The sequence below is a fragment of the Plectropomus leopardus genome, chromosome 19, assembly GCF_026936395.1.
Source record: "Plectropomus leopardus strain MGB_pleo_1.0 chromosome 19, ASM2693639v1, whole genome shotgun sequence".
Taxonomy (NCBI): Eukaryota; Metazoa; Chordata; class Actinopteri; order Perciformes; family Serranidae; genus Plectropomus; species Plectropomus leopardus.
This window is the reverse complement of record NC_142194.1, coordinates 18,189,090-18,208,233: the sequence shown is the minus strand read 5'-3', so window position 1 is coordinate 18,208,233 and position 19,144 is coordinate 18,189,090. Positions and strand designations below refer to the sequence as shown.

The 19,144-nt window shown below is 38.9% G+C and overlaps 2 protein-coding genes across 2 annotated transcripts in view; one reads left to right on the top strand and one right to left on the bottom strand.

The window, feature by feature from the left end:
• The window catches only part of LOC121959354 (uncharacterized), a 33,467-nt gene extending 27,640 nt beyond the window's left edge, over positions 1–5,827 (bottom strand). Inside the window, exon 1 of the mRNA XM_088070081.1 lies at positions 5,641–5,827. The gene's annotated coding sequence lies outside the window, so the exon portion shown is untranslated. The remainder of the gene's footprint in view (positions 1–5,640) is intronic.
• Positions 5,828–6,272: 445 nt separating this feature from the next.
• LOC121958652 (retinol dehydrogenase 13-like) overlaps positions 6,273–19,144 on the top strand; it is a 67,463-nt gene continuing 54,591 nt past the window's right edge. Inside the window, exons 1-2 of the mRNA XM_088070080.1 lie at positions 6,273–6,301; positions 6,570–6,609. The gene's annotated coding sequence lies outside the window, so the exon portion shown is untranslated. The remainder of the gene's footprint in view (positions 6,302–6,569; positions 6,610–19,144) is intronic.

Genomic DNA, 19,144 nt, shown 5'->3' with positions numbered 1-19,144 from the left:
ATTAAAAGAATCTGTCGAAATCTCTGCACATAAGCAGCTAGGCTAAAAACCAACATGCCCGTGACCTTTGATCCCTTAGGCGGCACTGCTTTAAAAACCGACATCATCCTTCAAAGGATATTACCACGTGGGCTCAGGAACAATTCGGTAAACTGTTGTCAGTTAACACAGTTTGTCACAACATCTACAAGTTCAAGTTAAAACTCCACCATGCAAAGCCAACACCATATATCAACAACACCCAGGATGCTGTGTGGAAAAGTGTGCTGTGGTCTGAAGAGTTCACATTTTAAATTGTCTTTGGAAATCATGGACGTCGCGTCATCCGGGCCAAAGAGGAAAAGGACCATTCAGACTGTTATCAGTGCAAAGTTCAAAAGCTAGCATCTGTGATGGTATGGGGATGTGTTAGTGCCCATAGCATGGGTAACTTGCACATCTGTGAAGACACCATTAATGCTGAAAGGTACATACAGGTTTTGGAGCAACATATGCTGCCATCCAAGCAACATCTTTTTCAGGGACGTCCCTGCTTATTTCAGCAAGACAATGCAAAACCACATTCTGCATGTGTTACAACAGGGTGGCTTTGTAGTAAAAGAGCGTGGGTATTAGACTGGCCTGCCTGCAGTCCAGACCTGTCTCCCACTGAAAATGTGTGGTGCATTATGAAGCGCAAAATACGACAAAGGAGACCCAGACTGTTGAGTAATTGAAGTTGTACATTAAGCAAGAATGGGAAAGAATTCCACCTACAAAGCATTAACAATTAGTGTCCTCAGTTCCCAAACACTTATTGAGTGTTGATAAAAAGAAAGATGGTGTAACACAGTGGTAAACATGCCCCTGTCCCAACTGTTTTGGAACATGTTGCAGGCATCAAATTCAAAATGAGTGAATATTTGCAAAAAAAACCCCAAAACAATAAAGTTTATCAGTTTGAACATTAAATATCTTTTCTTTGTAGTGTATTCAATTGAATATAGGTTGAAAAGGATTCGCAAATCATTGTATTCTGTTTTTATTTATGTTTTACACAATGTCCCAACTTCATTGGAATTGGGGTTTGTACAATAGCTTGATTATTATGGCTATACATTTTATCCACAGATGTGGATTTATTAATGCATGGGCACTTTTACCCGTCTTCATGAATAAATTAAAATTTCAAGAAAGCACCGAAATGTATAAAAACTGGACGAGCCTTTCATGTTTACAAAAACATCCGTATATTATTTTCTGAATAGTCCTCTGACTCTTTTAGTTGTTTTATTATATTGCTATTTTAACTGATATGGATTTATTTTCCATACGTTTTATGCTCAGACTGTTATTTGTACTGCATGTACATCAACTTGATGTAATGGCCAGAATTTGTTTCTGAACAATGATTAGTTTAAAAGAAAAAACAACAAAAATTTCCATGAGTATTTACTAACATAAAGGTGACTTTAAACTGAGTTAATTAAAAAAAAAAAAAACCCAAACTGTACACCTTATGTATTTATAATTAATTTGTAGGATTCACAATGTGAAATAATTGGTGTGAATAGTATGTTTATATTAAACTACTTATCAAGAAAAAAATATTGTAGGGATGCAACTGGGAGATAAAGAGATACAATATCAATATTATAATATTAAATTTAACAAAGTCTTGGGTTTGGGTTTGCTTGAATGTTGTGTTTTTTTTTCTCTTGCTCTTAAAATCTGTGCTAGAGTTAAGGATATGTTTGACCTATTTGAATGAAAAGAAACAGGAAAGGTCTTTGTCTTTTCCTCAAAGTTCGTGGTGTCTAAATGTCTTCTGGAAAAGATATCTCCAGAATGTGGTCAAATTACTGAAAAAACATCAGGATAAAAATAGTTAGTTTCGTCAATGTCAGCACTGATCTTAGGGTAAAGATTATGATGTTCAGTGGCGGATATTTCATTCAGATATCTCAGTTAGAATCAGTATACAGATATATTATATAATCAAACCACCTACAGTAACATAGTTCCTCTGTTGCAGAGAAATGGTGACAAAAAAGAGGTGACGTGAGTTGCCACATAAAAGGAACTAAAAATACTGCCCTTTGACCTTCTTTTGAATGAACAAGCTTTCTTGTCTGTCAGAAGTTATTTACGGCACATACTTCTAATATCAAAGACCAAATCGCATATGTGTTCAGTTTGACACCTTGCCTGCTGTTTTTAAACAATTTTTCAATGTTTTGATGATCATGTCAAAGAATAAGATCGGTCTGTGAATGACATATTTGACCTCTGACCTTTTGTGCCCAGACAAGGATGCTAAGGTTTGTTTATTTTAGGAAACAGAAAAATTAATCTTAATACATGTTTATTGTACTCTGTGTTTGTCAATATTTAAAAAAAAAAGTAATAATCAAAAGTTATTACATTACATACAGTAATATTTCTAATCCTTTATATTACCATGTAGGTGGATGTCTCAGCAGCATAAACTCACAAAACCAGCCCATAATTTCACACTGAGGTCCTCATACTGATCTTACCATGAGATTAGCTGCTCTAACGTACATAATATTTAGGAAGTGAGAACAGAGGAGAGAAATTAGATGTTTGTAGCATTTGAAAAAGGCACAACATAAACTTACACAATACTCTTGCTAAAAGGAAGTGTACACAGTGGAAGTTGTAGTGTATTAAAAATTAGACGTGTCAGGTTTTGTATGCTTTCCATTCTTCATGGAATGGAGATTTGGGGTTTATTATGTTGCCGATTCATTAACAGCTTCACTCTGATCTTAATCTACTTTGTTCTCTCAAGCCTCTGTAATGCAACCTCTTTTGAAATGCTGTTGTTGATGACTCCAATGCCTCGTAGCACCACAAGATGGCGCTATAAGCTCGGTGATGTGTCTTACCTGATATATTGTAGGCTTGAGAACAAAATTAAACTGTCAGCTAAGAGGAAATGAGCAGAAATGCCTCTAATAAGTGACGGTCTTTGAGGGGGGGACTGTTATAGGTTATTCTTCTTGTGCAGGTCTTTGTCTGAATGCTCTGGTGTTTGTGCGGTCCTATTTGACACGACTGGTTGTATTTTGACACACAGAAAAGGTCAGTTGAAATGTTAATGATGTACAGATTTTGGTTATGGTTTGTACATGAAGCTGGCACTGCATTGTGAGCGGGCACTTGAAGATTTCAATCGAATTTCTGTCAAAATGCTGCTCGCTTTTCAAGAGTCGACAACCTCATTGACAAGGTACATCTACTTCATCTGGCCGGCTTGTTTTGATGACTCACTACTTAGATGGCTTTGCATCTGATTCATCGCTTGTGGCAGAAAGAGACTCTTCCCTGCAGATAATGTGGAAGATGCCATACTCTGTGTAACAGAGGAGATCAACCTAATTACTGTGAAGCTTTAATACAGGCTCATCTGTCCTCAAGAATCATTAGCAAGTCAATTGGAGTTTCATTTAACACTGATAGGTAACTGAGTTAAACTGAATCAGTCTCAGCTGGCACACTATTAATCAACAGTGACAAACCTGTACTGTGCCAGTTCAGTGTAATACATCAAAGGAAATGAATTTCAGCTCTAAAAAAATACATGGTTGAATTACACACGAAGGTAGCAGGTCATGACCATTTTTCTCTACTTTAACAAATCCTAGATTAACAGTTTTCTTTGGTTTCATGTATCATTTATAAGAAAAAAAAAGACAAAGCCACTCAAAGCAATCTGCATGCCAGCGGTGCAAAATACGACAGGATGCACCTTTTATCTCAGACGAATGTGCTGTCATGTCACTTCTTTGAGCATGACAGCGATTGGATGTGAGTGTTGAGTCATTCTGTTGGAAGTGCAGACAGCCGGCATCATCCCTGACTCAATCATCAGATGAATTTCAGCAGCAGCACTAGCAGGCTTGGGAGGATATTTAGACCCACAGGGAGTACGGGAATAACTTCTAGACATATCAAATACTGGAGCAGGTGTGGTCAAATGAAGCCACGGAGCATCCTGCTTCACACTAGACTACCTGTAGTCTAAAATATACATGTTACACTGCAGGATTGTAATATTAGAATATTGGCACTCACTCTGGGGCATTAAGCTCTGCTTGGATGCAGATTCACTAACCGCAGGGAAATTTGTATCCACTTAAGATACACAATACTTCAGTGGCTTTTATTTGAAAAGTAACATATTTACTTTAAGGCTTCCTCTGGGCCAAGTTTCTGAACCTTTGTTCTTTTTTATTGTCAAGCCAGTTACTAAATAGGTAATATTAAGGAGAGGCAATGTTTCTAATTGACAGCAGAAAGCCCAAGGCCAGCTACAGATGTTTCCTCATTCCAGCTCTCAGCACACATTAGTTTGAAGGCTTCAAGAACTAAAAGATAAGGTTAGCACTTATTTCTACTTTTTTTGCTTCAACAAATCAAATTAAAAGAACAAAACCAGCATGTTTTAGTCACTCTGTTATATTCTCCCCACACTGTCACTGGCACTCAGCCACAAGCCTATTTATTACTACTAAGGACACACATCTTAATAAAACAAATAGGCAAAGAGTTTCATTTTAAAAAAAACAAAGAAGGCAAGTCTCAAAAAAGGCAAGAAAAGAAAAATGACCATCCATCTTTAAAGAATTAAAGAAGTTTGGAAGGGATGTTAAAATTTGGCTTTAAAATAAATACAAAACCATTAAAGTTGTATGCCCATCCCTTAAGCCAATAAAATCCCTCCCCCTTGCTAAAATAATTATTTGACATGCCTCTCCTTTTTTGCATCACCACTTCCCCTCTCATAAATAACAAGCAGTCCCTAATAATGAGAAAAAGCCTCGGATCTCTACTTTGGTTAAGTAAGGTGCCAGAGTGTATAAAAAAACGCATCAAAGTAGGATCTCTGGTCTGGGAAAAGTCTGGGCTCAGTCCCCCTATGTCCTCAAATCCCAGAAATGCCCCTGCTGTGCACGCTGTATGCTGTTGACATTTGTCCATTGCCCAGCACTATGTCATGTTTCACTGCTTGGAGTGGTTGTAGGTAGGTAGGTTATAGGTTGGAGGATGCAATCTGGTACCATTTGATAGAGAGAGCTCCTAGCAGTAATAAGTTGAATGTGTGAATTTTTTCTTCTTCTTTGATACATGCCTATTTGTGCACTTTTGTATATTTTATATTTTGTATATATTGATATTTTATATATTTTTTCTGTACACACGACTGCTGTGACAAGTTAATTTCCCACAAGTGGGATAAATAAATGTTTCAAAGTCTAAGTCTAAGTCGAAGTGTGGTATTATCGTCAATCACATATTTACCTCAGCTATACCTACTATTCAATTTGATATTTTGACCCTCAAATAAGCAAGTCCTATCACACTCAGTGGCAACACCAGAACATGTTTTTGCTATATAAAGGTGAGGCTAAACCATACACTGATGGGGCTAAAATCAATGTCGAAATTTCAATATGAATGCATGAAAAGTAATACCGCCCTCCCAAAAACCAGAAACAGCCAAATACAGGAGTTAAAATGATTACTGTAGGACAATTGTGCTGACTGCATTTTCACACACAAATACAAACGCACGCAAAATGGTAGCCAGAGAGAGAGAGACTGATAAAGAAATTTAAATATATTTAAACTCACTCGCTCTGGCAGGTGGCTGCTCCCTGTCCTGCTCCTCCTCAGGTGTGGCTGAAAAGTTATCCAACATGGCCGGCACGTTTATTTTCCGTGGGCGTTTAAAAATGAAACGGTCCGTTTTGACTTTTCAATTCCCCAACGTGAATCTGGTTAGCTCGGTTTAGCTGCTAGCTAGTTTTGGCGGTAAGGTGTTTCAGGGGATCATGGGTAAAGGCGCGGCCGCCCGCAAATGACGTCAGCGACGCAATGTGTCCCAGCTTTCTCACTGATCTGGAGTCAGTGGTAACTTTACGTTGATTACCAACCAGGGAATTTAATGACATAAGGGCGATTCTACTGCTGAGCTCGGGTCAGTTTAATGTGTGAAGCTGTCGCTATCACTACACGTCACTGTAGTACTTTTTAAATTAATTATTGGTAGTACACTAGATTAGACAGGTGAAGCGAAAATCTGTCAACACTGACAAGCTGAGCACAGCGAGGCAAGCCAAACAAGCAGTCAGGCCATTCAAACACAAAAGCAGTAGCAAGAAGAGACAGGAGAAAGAAGAACGAGAGGAGAAGGTTGCAAAGCTCCCTAAATTAGATACTTTTAAAAAAAAATTATTTTTTTTTACAAGCAGTCGCCAGCTCATGGCCAAACCCCTCTCCGCTGCCCTCAGAGGTGAGTCAGCAAACATGTAGCAGGTTAGCTAACGTTAGCAGCAAGCTAGATAACAATGGTCTAAGTACCCTTTGACTACTATGTTAGATGTAAATTTAAAGATACGGCTTACATGTATTATCTAGCCTAAGTTGTATTTAGCTAATAAATTAATGTGTCTACCACTTTGATAGCCAGCCTTTGAATTACTATGGAAAGCAAACTAATAACCTAGTAAATGATAGCTACTCCTAGCATTAAAATAACATTTACATATTGTCGGTTGCAGGCCTAACCAGTCAGAGACAGAGTCAGAAACATTCAAACAGGTGAGTACACATGCCCTTTTTTTGAGTATCTGTTGGGTCGCCGTGCCCCTGTTTCAAAGGTTGTTATTATTTCCGAGTCAGGTCACCACCGAGCACCTGTTTCATTGTGTGTGTGTGTGTGTGTGTGTGTACTGTTGTGGGTAAACTATGTGTGTGCAGCTGTAGCTGGCCAATTTTTGGAACAGGGTGTTGTTTGTTGAGTATTGCAGCTTTCTTCTCTTTTATTTAATATAATCTCTTGCCTTTACCTCGAGAAGTGCAACTGACGTGAGGTTGTTGAACTGAAAATGCCTGATCAAGTCATTTCAGCAGACACGTTAGTGAACTTTGACAGCACTATCCATGCTTCTGACCCCTTTCTGTTTGACCTCTATACTCTGCTAATACAATAGCCGAGATAACACGATGCCACTTAAATTCCCTGAAACCTGGATTGACATTAGTTTTCTTGTTTAAGAAAATTTAGACACCTGTCACAAGCTTTTTGACCCAAATCGGTTTGGTTTCTTTTGAAAACATGGAGCAAAAAAAGCATTGACCACAAATTACAAGAAATTACAAGAAATTACTAAGAGGTGGCATGAAAACTACCAAAATTTTAGTTTAAAAAAGGGGGAAGGGTTATTAGAGAATTATTCCAAAAATAGGGGATAGTGTCCATAAAATTCTGTCCATAATTATGATTATTTTATATTTAAAATGATGTCACAAAATAATACAGAATAAATATAGAAAAGGCATTTTAGCAGTAGTTGGAGGCTCTACATGTCTGCATTACCTGCTGTGAGGTTGTTTATTAGGCCATTATATGACAGCTTCTGAGCCAGTTCTGCACTGATACTGATGACAGAGGCCCATTCCTGTCCCATTGTTGAACACAGATATATTGTTATAAATGTAAGTTTTGAAAAACTTTGCTGAGACTATATTAAAAAGTAATAATAATGTAAAAGCATGCCTGTGGTGATGCACATGCCTGTAATGGCGATACTGGCCTTTGTCAGGATCAGTTATGAGATTGCGGAAAGATTTCATGATCAGTAGATGGATGTATTTTTGGCTTAGCTGTTGAAAATATGCTAAAATCACATCCTCTATCATAAAATCCTGTGGTTGGTGCGTTTTCGAACTAGCGGGCCGAGACCCCCCCCTCTCAGCGATCTCTGCTCGCTTGTTTTGTTCAGCAACAGAGAGTGATTGATGGGTTAACATATGTCCCTAAGGAACTGGGCCAAGGGGGGAAACAGTCCCTGTTTGGCACAACTGCGCCATATGATCCAGGTTTGAAAGCAGCCTTAGGCCATTGCTCCAGACCAATTTGCAAATGATGCCAAGCTAGCAGAGTACGGCGCAGAAGAATAAGCAAAGTCAGGCAGGACACACTTGTTAGTAGTATCATTTAATTGCTGTTTTTGGTCTTTTAATGGTATTTCTTGACAATAAGAGATTATATAGAATATCACCAGACTTTTTACCAAGTTGCTGCTTTGGATGACTCGGGCCTCGGCAACTTGGCCTGACATAACTGATGCCATCAATGGCCTTTTATACGATCTTTTGTCCACCCTTTTTTATAAATTCGCAATGCCCTATCTGCAGCTACCAAAAATTGCTTTGCATGCCGCTGACCCTAAAAGCTCCCCTGGTGTGCCTCAAGCTAATTTTTTACCTCATTAGCCTGAACAGACATAAAAACTGGGACACTGAGGAGGACAAAGCAGGTTTGTGTGTATATCCACTGCAGGAGAGCATGGGGACGACACAGTGGAGAGAGAGAGGCCAGTTTGTGCACTACAGTTCTCGAAGGCGTATTGACAATGAATTATGTGATAAGAAAGGCCAGGCGTGCATAACAGAGAGTCACGTGTGAATGTGAAGAGGTACTTCCACCTATGTGTGTCGATATGTGATTGGGTGCACGTGCACGGTCTAACCAGGAGGTGAGGACAGGGTTTGACGTTGATGAATAATGTGGGTAGGTTTGTTTTCTCTCCCTTCTCTCTCCTTTCCTTCCTCTCTGTCTTGCAGGCACAGAGGAAGCTTTCTACCGCTTCTTTTTCTTTTTTTTTTCCAAGACCCAAAGAACCTCATCAGTATTCAACATGCATCAGCAGCTCACTGAATCCAATCACGTGCGCTTACCATACAGAGTGCATGTTTGTGTGTGTGTGTGTGTGTGTGTGTGTGTGTGTGTGTGTGTGTGTGTGTGTGTGTGTGTGTAGTGAATGTGTGTGATGGAAGGAGACAGGCAGAGACAGGCAGGGAGAATCCCTTTGTGTTTCCCGTGAATCCCCAAGGTCATGTACGGCCGTTTGTGAACAGATCCAAAACAGGCGCCAAGTGTAAGGTGGAGTTGATATTCCAGGTCATACTGTGGGATTAGGATTTCGTACAGTACATTTAGGTCAACGGCAGTGAAGGCAACACCAGTGTGTCTCCGGCTGACCAGATGTGTGTTGGATTATTGATCTAAAGTGATGCTTCATCTCCCTTCTCATCACCAGCAGAGAAAAACGCTGTCAGGCTCAGTCTGAGCTTGTTGTGACCATATTAACTTTCCCCAGTGAATATTCCCACATAATCCGAATGTGTTAAGTGCTGAGAGGGGATGAGAGGTGTGGAAGCGGGGATCTTGGCCACAAGTCGATTTCTCCGAGAGATTGCAGTCATGTTTGATACCCAGTTCCCATGGCAACCAGCGACCGTGGTGTACCTGACCTAAATATGTGCTGCATGTACACAAACACGCACCAACCATCTGCTACTGACGCCATGTACAGCCGCTCGTGGGGACATTAAGTGGTATTTGAATGAGTCTGATGCAGGATGGCAGGAACAAACGGAGGAGCCAGGAGATGCTTTCACCGTTTATGAGACACTGTCAATGAGTTGTGTCAACAATGGCTGGAAGTCACATTGAGACAAGCTGTGTTTGCAACAGGCACTGTGCACTTATGAGGGGTGTTATAATGGATATGTTGACGTATAATTTATGACAAAATGGCAATATTGCAATTTTTAAATGCCACAAATAGTTACCGTAAAAATATACATCATTCAGAACAATTTAACTTAGGGGTTTAATAGTGAACTGACTTTCTATTGCATTGATGGAAGGTAACTTAACACATTTAGTAAGGAAGTGTACAATTGTACTTACTAGAGGTTCTACCAAGTTCTTTTCTGATTTTGTCAAGTCTAGTCAAAACATTTGTGACCGCTGTCTGATTAGAGTCATGTGACACAAGTCCACATCTTTGGTCCTCACGCTTCTACTCCACTACATTTTAGAAGCAAATACAGTTATATACTTTTACTTCACTATGTTTATATGAGAATATATTGTTACCTTTGTTATTACTCGTTATTATTGTTAATGCTATTATTTGTTATTACTTCAAATTAGCCCTGCATTTGCCTGATGCAGCATTAAGGTGATGCCTACACATAAATCAATTATTATATTTCAGTAATGGTACCTCGATTATATTTGATGGTATTGACATGATCTTGTTTTTTTTTTATTTTTTATTTTAACAGTGTTTCCTTTTGTATATTGAAGGTCATTCCTGTCATATCTCACTTTACTTTTTGTGTTTGTGATGGTCTGCCCTGCCCTGATTTGTTTCACCTGTCCCCCCTTAACATTGTGGTCACCTGTCCCTCGTTAACACCCTCCTTCCCATGTGTATTCAGTGTGTTTTCCCAATTTTAGTTTTTAATCATCTGCGTTTGTTGATGCTGTCCATGGTATATTTTCCATGCAGCTGGACTTTGTTGAGCTTGTTCTTTCAGTTTTTCTGTTGCCTCACTGTTTTTGTACTCTGCAACCGTTTTGCCATTAAAGCTTGAGCTGTAAAGGTAATACTTATGTACCTTTAAACATCGAATATCGTACCCATTGGGACTGAAAGAAAGAAATCCATAAACGTCATCCTTCCAGTCTATTTTGATCTATTTATGGATGTGTATAGAGTATGTTATTTGTCACAAGATGCATCTGTTGATGCTTGAGTGCAAATTGCTTTTGGGACACCATCTACCACTTACACAGTTCAGTAAATAACACAGTGGAGCCTGTTGATAGATTATCAATGACTGATGGATGAGAAGAGGGGCATTATACTGAAGCAGGGCAAAGAGATTTAAAATGGATTTATGGCAAATAGGACTGTGTGACATAGCTGACATTATGATTGAGCATCCATACTTTGTTATGACACTTGTCATATGTTGTGTGGATGTGTTTTTTTATGTAGTGGAACAACATGTAAGACATTTCAAAATAATGTCATATGTCTCAGTTGTCAAACAAAATGAATAGATAAAGACTTAAAGAAATGCTGGCAAGGACAAAGGAAAAAAAATCCTCTTTCCTTTCCTTTTACTTGTTTTGGTTTTCAACTATTTTTGATCTTATTTCTTATAACACACAGGATTATTACAATTATATTAATTATACCTGCAATCAGAGTCCTGCATCGGGGCAGGGACCGGTGGGTGACCAGCATAAAAGGTGAATTTTGAATGGCATTTTTTCTTATTTTTATTTCCAGGTTCAATTCTGGTTGAAAAGGGGTACATGCGGGTATTTGATTGTTTATATAGAAAAATAAACTGATAGTCATAGTATTAATAATAATAATAATTGAATTTCATGTTTTGATCCTCAAACTGTTGACTTTGTGTCTTCTGCGCCAGCTAGAAAATGACAGCAGTATCTATGAGTTGTTACATGTTCCAAAATTATCAGTTTAAACTCACAGCGTCTTCAAATTATTTGAACAGCACATGATTATTATAGGATTTGTGGTCTCAAGTTGAGCTGGGGATCTTGTATCATCTGGTTACAAAACTAATTGTTGATTTGTGCGGGTGGCAGGGAGGGTGCAGTAGTGAACGTCATGGTTGTGGATCAGGAGCAGGTCTTATTGCAGGACTCTCCCTGCAAAAGCAAATTTTTTGGCCTCTTGGGGGCAGCAAAAAGAAGTTTTAAACACAGTATTTACCATTACCTTTTAAGTTGATATGACTAACATTTTACCAATCAGCTGCTTATTCACACATCCAGCAGTTACGCAGCAAAATTAGCAATCATTTGGAGCCGTGCTCTTGGTCAAATGATATTTTAAGCTCAATATTTACTTTCCTTTCCAGGGCACCCCCAGGGTTCTCAAAGTTAAATTTGACGCTTTTTAAGACCTTTTTTCATATCACTTAGAATGAAATTGAATGCCACCTTCAAGGCCATACAGGTAAAGATCTAAAGGATATAATGCAAAAGGGTGCTATGCATATGCATGCTATGCTACATGTACATTAAATCCGGTAGATTTTACGAATCTAAAGATATAAGGTAATTGTCTCGAGGAACTCCGTTTGCGGCTCAGTGCAGAGTTCCTGCATTGAGTGGCGAGATTGAAAACACCATCCATCACAGACAATCTGTCATAACATCTCAAATATAGCAGGATGTGAAGTGAGCAGCATCACTGTGAGAGGAAAAGAAAAAAAATTGTAAACAAAATTTAAGACTTTGTTGACAAATTTAAGACTTTTTAAGGCCTTAAATTTGAGAATGTTAGATGTAAGGCTTTTAAAGACTTTTAAGACCCTGCGGCTACCTTGCTTTTAGCTCTGTTTTGCTCCACCAACTTCTGTGTGTAACATGTAGTTTTTGAGCCACAAAATGCTCCGCTATGTACATTAGTTTCTAGTTGCTAAGTGTGTCTGTCTGTCGTTTGGTGCTGAGCAGGACATGTACAGTGTGGCCTTTTCACTGGAAACAGCTGCGTGGTGTGGCAGAAAAAGCAGCATGAGAGCAGCGACCATGAACCAAAAACATTAAATTTGTGGGCCAGAAAAAAATGACCATAAAAATCTATAAAATCCATAGAGCTACGGGAGCTACAGGGTCGGCTATGATTCTCCCTTTTTAAATACGCCTGGTCATGTACTGTCGATACAAAAATATTGTCTCTAGCCACTTTAAATAAACCCGTCTATCTTTGGTTGAACTGCTGTTAACTTTTCAGTGGTGGAGGCTGAGGAGGCATCATGTCATGCAGGGAGAAAAAGGCTGAAAACAACTGGTATGGCACCTCCTGCATGGATGTAGAGCTCATCTGTACTTCATGTGGCTCTGTGTCTGAAGTAACTTATGGACCTTCTGCCCTCTTGCTCGCCCCCTGTCTCTTTTTCTATGCATTTTCATTTCTTTACAAGATGTTCTCTCTCGCTTTCCCTCCCTCTCTCTCTCTCTCCTGGGTACGCTGTAGATTCAAAATAGCTGTTACCTCTCCTCTTCGTCTTGCTGTTTTCCACTCCTCCCTTCTCCCCTCCATGTTTCATCGATTCTGCCTAGACAGGGCAGGGGACAGCGTTCCCCTGTGGGGCATTCTGGGTAATAAATCTAATTCCTGTCTACATGTGGAGGCTCGTGGGAAGGTTCTGGCCCACTTTTCACCTCGACAAATATATCCACAAAATGGAGGAAAGTGGGCCAAAAAAGTGGCATAGAGGTGCGCCTGAATAAGTGTGTTTGCTTAAAGCCGAGTAGTTCTTTCATCCCAATTAGAGCAGTACCACCAAGTGTGCTTTTTGACAGCTGTTACAATAATGTTTAATGCATTGTTTGTCATTGTAAGACTGAAGTTTTCTAATTCACCAAGAAAAATTGCTGCACACAAGAGTGTGTTTTTCATGTCAAAATCTAGATATTCAGCTCTTCTGTCTTTCTCATAGGCTGTCACACATTGGGTTTAGAATAAAACAGTTGTTACCATTAAGAAGAATGAAAGAAGAGCTGTAGTTTACTTTTTTCTTCAGCTAGCCCATAGGCACAGTATGTGGTTGTTAGCTTGTTAAAAACAGAGAAAGGTCCGCACACTTCAGATTCCCTTGCAGCTTTTAAAGAGCTACTCACAAGTGACGTTTCGAGCTAGCAACTCTGTTTTTGCTTGTATTTTGTGTGGGTCCAGCACCTTTCTCAACATTTTATGGATTTGCACTTTTTCTACCTTTTCCACTTGTTGTTAGCTTAGTTACCAGCTCCTCTTCAGGGTTGGTTGTCACATTTTGTTTTTGTTATGTATCGTTTAGGATGGAAAATATGTACTTATAGGTATGATTTTTCATGGTTATCTTCTCTCAGTGCATGATGTTCTTGCATTTCAATGAAAAATTTAACCCTCATAATGTCCTCCCAATTGCTGTACACCTTTTGTCCTCTGGGGTCATTTTGACCCCGCCCTGTTTTGACTGTTATTTAAAGCATATTCTGTGTTACACCTTTAGTCTTACTTCAGTCCAACCCATTACCACACATTTTTCCCTTTGTTTTGAAATTTAGGGCCAATAGACCTTGTTTACATAAGTATAAAAAACATATTTTAATGGCAAAAGATTTCATTTGGGGTCAGATTGACCCCAAGGACAAATTTAACTTTTTAAATTCATTTTTAAGCGATGGGGATGGCTGTCACAAGTGCACAAATTTATTTGATAGTCCATATCTTTTGAATAGAATAGGTTTAAGAAGAGTATGGTGACTGCATTAGCTGACACTTTAGTCATGGAAAGATTTCTGAGCATTTTTCAGAGGTTCTAATGAACCTCTACCTCTGTTTTGGGGCATGTGTTTCCTCCTGTGAAATCAGCTTAAAGCGATCAGAACTATACTGTTTGTTTTCATGTCATTTAGAAGCATTATATAAAATTTCTTTACATACTGCTGTTATTTCAGCAGTAAGAGGGAGCTTTTATATCTTCATGCAACAGTTGTCTGTATGCCTTCCAGTCTTCTAAATATATTCATATCCTATACAATATCTGACTTTATGAATAATGAAGGGCTTTAATATCATACTGCCTGGTTATTACAGTATAAGGCTAAATGTCTCCATGAGGACCAGAATATGCAATGTATGACTCACTTGCTTGAAAATTATCCATTCTCTACACTCTTTTGGCCTGTCTTTCATAAAAATCATCAGTGTTTTCTTAGACCTCTTTTCCCTCTCATTTCTGTTCATCATTAAGAGGAGGGAAAGAGCGAGCCAAGTGCACGTCTTCTGGGACCAAATACATGAAGATACAGGACTGAGATCAACATCTATTAGCAGCTGTTGTGCTGAGAATTCGGCCAGGAGAATAAAGCCACATAATCATCGTCTCTACAGATTTGTGGGGAAAAAAAAATCAGGACTATTTATGTAGCACTTACATGATATACCAAAAGCGGCTGGCTCGGTACAAACTGTGTTGCACTGATTTGAGAGCCAGAGTGGAAATGAAAGTGCACTTTGGGACAGAAAAGTGAAATGGCCTTGTCAGGTTCAGTCATGTAAAACTGGATCAGCAACGGAGCACCAACTGCCCACAACAGGAGAAACATGCATCTTTTTTTTTTCCACAGCAGGTTGCTGACAATTATCTGCACAGCACAGCAAGTAAAACAGTGATTGTGTTTTGTTTACAGAGGGCGAACTCTCTTAATCAAGGCTGAGGCAAGACAAACTGAAAGAAGTAAAATCCAAGTGCATGATAATAGAGCAATTTCTTTGGGTGGGGAAGAAGCCATTTATCCTGTGAATTCAGTTCACAAATCAAATAACATTTTTATTATTTCAGTGCTTTGGCTATGAATCAAAACATGGACAATAGAAAACTTTCAAAAATCATACTAAACACACATGGTGAGACATACCCCCACCCCCCCGCAGTGTGAGCAAGAATTCATGTGGCTTCTGCCTATAATTGCATATCGTCACCTTTGCTATCTCTTCTTCCAGGAGCTGGTTTCATATCTTGCACAGTTCAGCTGCGTGAGGTCCTGGGAATCTTTCCGCCCGAATGCGTCATAATAATTAAAAATGGAATTTATAGTCTGGAGAGCAACCGTTTCTGAGGGTTCGTTAATTTTTAATGGTTTTCCAGAATGGGAATGAGGAAAGTTATGTAAGATAATACATCACACTTTGTAAGTCACACAGCACAAACAATACTAGACATCACGTTATCAGCGAGTCCACTTTGAGACCTCGCTCCAAATGTATATATGGCAGGGCCGAAATCACCTGTTTAATTTTGGGGAGAGGGGTTAGTATTCAATATATGACTTCTGTAACCAACACTTTAGGGTGTTCTGGAGGCCATTTCCTCCAAGAGAAATTCTTAGAAACTTGACAGCTAAATAAACCATTTTAAAGCACTTTGAAACAAAAATCTTAGACTGGGGGTTCTCAAAGTTTTGATGACTTGAAATGCTGCTTTAGGTAGCCAGCATATGACTTTCTGAAGACATATCATTCTGTAATTTTTAAAGACTTTTTTCATGACCTATACTATGACTTTTTATGACATACTAACACGTTACAAAAGAAGTCAATAATGATATGGCCCATGTAACACTCATATTACATCAAGTTTTCTACTTTTTAATACATTTGAAAAGAAAGAAAAAGAGAGACAGTACAGTGTTTGGCATTGATTGTGTATACCAGAGCAGTAGAGCAATGGCTTTTTCTGTGATACGGCCACACGCAGAACTGCAGTACACCATAATACTCAAACCGATAGTAATAACAATGGCAATTTTAGATGTTTTTTTCATGATTATGTGTAAATTAGTTAATGATTATTTCAGACAGTGGTTGTCTGTCGTAGCATAGCATTTTTTTCTCTTTTTACTTTTTTATCAATATATTGTCAATGTTTTAATTGTTGCTAAAATATATGGGATGGGGATCAATGGCCTCACAATTCAATACTACTGCGATTTGAAAAGTTTGCAGTATGCTGAATATATAGCATATATTGCAGTTTCTTACCCTTTTCAACTAAAAATTATGTCCACAGAAGAAAACCTTGACATTTTCTGTTTCTTCTGTTGAGATTAAATTTTAAGCCTGTCTGTCTCATTGCAGTCATTCTGGTGGACTGAAAAAGCATTTGATTTTCATTATTTTGGTAGGCTAGCAAAATGTAACTTGTAATTTCAATATTAATAATTTAGATAATTAAAAAAAAACAATCCTCACCCTTTGTGTATCAATTCAATATTGTCACTCAAAATATCACAATACTATGCTGCATCATTTTTCCCCCACCCCTGCTACATATATGGATGCTAACAGATGTTGACAAGTAAACTGACTTTCTATACTAGTGGATCCTAACTGAGAAGATGTGATCCAAAAGTGGGTCACAGTCCAGAAAGTGGGTCGCGGGTTCTGAATGGACTGCAAGTAACTTGTGAATATGTCAAGTTTGTAAATACACACTTTGTTAAGGGCCTCATTTATCAAATCAACCGTTTCGTTTTTGGGGTTTTTTTCCAGTGCAGCAAATATTTTATTGCCCTGTTCCTGGTAATACTTGGCCTATAAACATGCTGTTCCTCTGCAGTGTTTTTATGTTACCAGTCTTGTAGCAATAATATGCACTTTTTTGTTGTTGTGCTAAATTTGTACTAGATCTTCAATAATTGCTCTTTATTCTTGCAACATGTCCCTTTTAAAGGAACTGCTGGGTACAAATGCTACCATGTTTTCATTTTGGACACAGTTCATTTCCTCACAGCTGCCCACAGGAGGCTGTTACCGCTGGCACAAAGTCTACAAGCACAGCACCAGTGATACACTATGTATGAGACGCTACCACAATTAGCCTGGAAAGCCTTCTCTCTCCCCAAAGTGCCTTTTTTGCACTCCTTCATCTTTCCATTTGCAACATGAGCGAGCTATTTCTGACTGCCTCACTAGTGATGAATACCTCAGGAAAAAAAACAAAAACAAATGAAGACAACCGTCTTTGTTGGGAGCCTTTTGTGTTTCTACCCTGAGCTGAAGGCGAGCTGGTTGACTTGGCACCCGGATTAATCACGTCGGAATGTCTCCTTTCATTTAGAAGATTTTCCTCCGAGCCTATAGTCACATTGTTTTTCCCACAGTTGTCATTGTTTTCATCCAGAGACGTTTTGACATTCGAGGAGATGTGCAGCCTAACTTGAAAGAACAGTGTGATTAATAGATATCAGTGACTTGCAGTTCTTTTCTACATGCATAAATAGAGTTTTTCTTGAGAGAAATAGTCACAGTCCTCAAACACATGCAGACATTTAGACATGTCGGCTTCTACAGAGAAAATTTTACTTTTTTAAAGTCCTTTTTAAGTGCGTCATCGTTTGTTATGGAAAAATCCTGTCGGACCCTTCTTGCCTCCTGCCATAATTGCTTTCTGGACATGAAGAGGAGGCTTTGGTTTCACAGCTCACCAACAGCACATGCAATCCAGTTCATCCTTTTAAAAGCTTTGCGAGGATGTACACTAAAACTCTGCGGGCATATACAGTATGTGTCCTGTCCCCTCCTGTCTGGGTTACTGTATGCATAAATCTTTTTGTCTTTGATGCTGAGGAGAACACTCAGTGTTATTAAGTAATTATTCAGTGATTTACTGTAAAAAAATATTGTATTTATATTCTCTTGAAAGCTGCATATGATAGTGTGAATCATAAAACATGTATACTGCCCAGGTGTGATTCTGAGTTAGCATCTTCAATCACCCACGACCACCAAAGTATCTTTTTTTTTTTACATGGAAACCTGAAGGTTAGAGCGCCATTGCTTCGGCAAGAGACATTTGCCCTGGGCTGCAGGCTGTCAGCAGAAATGAATCGATTGTTAAGTCTGACTCTACTGCTCTGATGACAGGAGTCCTGATTGGTCACCACCCTGGGAATATTGTTCACAGCTGAAGCGAGCGTCGGCCGCCGCGGGCTGTGCTGAGGAATGATCACAGCAGATTTAAGAATGTTAAAGGGTGCTTTTCCAATGCGCGTGCTCCCAGTCTGCAAGGTCAAAGGCACATGAGCCATTCCCATTTACACGTCTGCATATTCAATCACCGCTGCCTAATGAGTTGTACAAATTCAATCATGTAGAGGGTTGTTTAGTTCACCACCAGGTCCTCATTAGAGTGCGAGAAAGACAGTCTCATTTCTTCACTGTCAGCCACACGAGGCTGGTCCATGAAGATGCAAAACTATAACCTAACTTCACAAAGTAATTATCATGTGTGTTCTCCGTGGTCTGAGTGGTGTGTGTGGTAATCTCATGGGCACAAGTTCTGGCAAATTGAGTATTAGTCACACTGATCTTTTCACAATATTTGTTGTTCACTTATATCTGTGAAAGTCTAGATTGAAGAAACAAAAACAAGGACATATGAAAAAAAAATCTTAAAAAATAGAATGAGTTAAAACCATAAAATGTTGATAGTAAGTCACTACATATAAGCCAGACTAAAAGACAGGTTTTTAGTTTACGTTTAAAAGTATCATTTGCAGCTCCTTTCAGAACCTCTGGTGGGCTGTTTCAGCGTATTTGGACGTAGTGGCTAAAAGCAGAATCACCAAATGTTTTAGTTCTACTCTGTGGAACAGCTAAACATCATTAGGTTTAGAAAAAAAACATGGTGAAGCTATACACTCATACGGGAAGTCCTGGGTTTGTTGCTCTATACCTCCCAACTC